Here is a 2500-nt window from a genome sequence, read left to right as displayed (position 1 = left end):
GCTTGATAAATTTGTTTTCACAAAATCTGGTTAATCAGAAGCTCCGCACTGAAAAGCGTGAATCATACCACGAGCCACGTTTCTGTCAATGTTTTGGTTGACTGATTTGTTTTCACATAACATGTTTTGACGAAAACAGCAACTCTCCCAGTAAATCACCCCAAACCACGTTGGGTAAAGGACTGATCTTGGATTTAAACAGGATCTCTCGTCACCAGGTACCTTCCTTTGTCAACGTACTCTAAAGGGGTCGTCCGGGATTCGAACCCGGGACCTCTCTCACCCTAAGCGAGAATCATACTCCTAGACCAACGAGCCACATTTTGGTGGCTGTTTTGGTTCATCAATTTATATTCAAAAAACATTGTTAATCAGAAGCTCCGCACTGAAAAGCGTGAATCACACCACGAGCCACGTTTTTGTCAATGATTTGGTTTACTGATTTGTTTTCACACAACATGCTTAGACAAAAAGAGCAACTCTCCCAGTAAATCACAACAAACCACGTTGGGTAAAGGACTGATCTTGGATTTACACCAGGTACCTTCCTTTGTCAATGTACTCTAAAGGGCTCGTCCAGGATTTGAACCCGGGACCTCTCACACCCTAAGCGAGAATCATACCCCTAGACCAACGAGCCACATTTTGGTGGCTGTTTTGCTTTTCAAATTTGTTTTCACAAAACCTGGTTAATCAGAAGCTCCGCACTGAAAAGCGTGAATCAAACCACGAGCCACGTTTCTGTTAGTGTTTTGGTGACTTTTTTGTTTTCACATAACATGTTTAGACGAAAAGAGCAACTCTCCCAGTAAATCACCCCAAACCACGTTGGGTAAAGGACTGATCTTGGATTTAAACCATGTACCTTCCTTTGTCAACGTACTCTAAAGGACTCGTCCGGGATTTGAACCCGGGACCTCTCGCACCCTAAGCGAGAATCCTACTCCTAGACCAACGAGCCACATTTTGGTGGCTGTTTTGCTTGACCAATTTGTTTTCACAAAACCTGGTTAATCAGAAGCTCCGCACTGAAAAGCGTGAATCATACCACGAGCCACGTTTCTGTCAGTGTTTTGGTTGACTGATTTGTTTTCACATAACATGCTTAGACAAAAAGAGCAACTCTCCCAGTAAATCACCCCAAACCACGTTGGGTAAAGGACTGATCTTGGATTTAAACAGGATCTCTCGTTACCAGGTACCTTCCTTTGTCAATGTACTCTGAAGGGCACGACCGGGATTTGAACCCGGGACCTCTCGCACCCTAAGCGAGAATCATACTCCTAGACCAACGAGCCACATTTTGGTGGCTGTTTTTGTTCCTCAATTTATTTTCACAAAACCTGGTTAATCAGAAGCTCCGCACTGAAAAGCGTGAATCATACCACGAGCCACGTTTCTGTCAGTATTTTGGTTGACTGATTTGTTTTCACATAACATGCTTAGACAAAAAGAGCAACTCTCCCAGTAAATCACCCCAAACCACGTTGGGTAAAGGACTGATCTTGGATTTAAACAGGATCTCTCGTCACCAGGTACCTTCCTTTGTCAACGTACTCTAAAGGGCTCGTCCGGGATTCGAACCCAGGACCTCTCTCACCCTAAGCGAGAATCATACTCCTAGACCAACGAGCCACATTTTGGTGGCTGTTTTGGTTCATCAATTTATTTTCAAAAAACATTGTTAATCAGAAGTTCTGCACGGAAAAGCGTGAATCACACCACGAGCCACGTTTTTGTCAGTGTTTTGGTTTACTGATTTGTTTTCACATAACATGCTTAGACAAAAAGAGCAACTCTCCCAGTAAATCACCCCAAACCACGTTGGGTAAAGGACTGATCTTGGATTTAAACAGGATCTCTCGTCACCAGGTACCTTCCTTTGTCAACGTACTCTAAAGGGCTCGTCCGGGATTCGAACCCAGGACCTCTCTCACCCTAAGCGAGAACCATACTCCTAGACCAACGAGCCACATTTTGGTGGCTGTTTTGGTTCATCAATTTATTTTCAAAAAACATTGTTAATCAGAAGCTCCGCACTGAAAAGCGTGAATCACACCACGAGCCACGTTTTTGTCAGTGTTTTGGTTTACTGATTTGTTTTCACATAACATGCTTAGACAAAAAGAGCAACTCTCCCAGTAAATCACCCCAAACCACGTTGGGTAAAGGACTGATCTTGGATTTAAACAGGATCTCTCGTCACCAGGTACCTTCCTTTGTCAACGTACCCTAAAGGGCTCGTCCGGGATTTGAACCCGGGACCTCTCGCACCCAAAGCGAGAATCATACCCCTAGACCAACGAGACACATTTTGGTGGCTGTTTTGGTGGCTGTTTTGCTTGATAAATTTGTTTTCACAAAATCTGGTTAATCAGAAGCTCCGCACTGAAAAGCGTGAATCATACCACGAGCCACGTTTCTGTCAATGTTTTGGTTGACTGATTTGTTTTCACATAACATGTTTTGACGAAAACAGCAACTCTCCCAGTAAATCACC

At 43.8% G+C, this 2500-nt stretch overlaps 3 non-coding genes across 3 annotated transcripts; all 3 read right to left on the bottom strand.

Moving 5' to 3' along the window:
- Positions 1–568: 568 nt before the first annotated feature.
- trnap-agg lies at positions 569–640 on the bottom strand. Its single transcript has one exon. It is a non-coding gene; the product is annotated as a tRNA-Pro (tRNA).
- A 249-nt stretch (positions 641–889) lies between these two features.
- trnap-agg lies at positions 890–961 on the bottom strand. Its single transcript has one exon. It is a non-coding gene; the product is annotated as a tRNA-Pro (tRNA).
- Positions 962–2237: 1276 nt separating this feature from the next.
- On the bottom strand, positions 2238–2309 carry trnap-ugg. Its single transcript has one exon. It is a non-coding gene; the product is annotated as a tRNA-Pro (tRNA).
- Between the last annotated feature and the right edge of the window lie 191 nt (positions 2310–2500).

This window comes from Hypomesus transpacificus, unplaced genomic scaffold (genome assembly GCF_021917145.1).
Source record: "Hypomesus transpacificus isolate Combined female unplaced genomic scaffold, fHypTra1 scaffold_152, whole genome shotgun sequence".
NCBI lineage: Eukaryota > Metazoa > Chordata > Actinopteri > Osmeriformes > Osmeridae > Hypomesus > Hypomesus transpacificus.
This window is presented reverse-complemented; position numbering and strand designations above follow the sequence as displayed.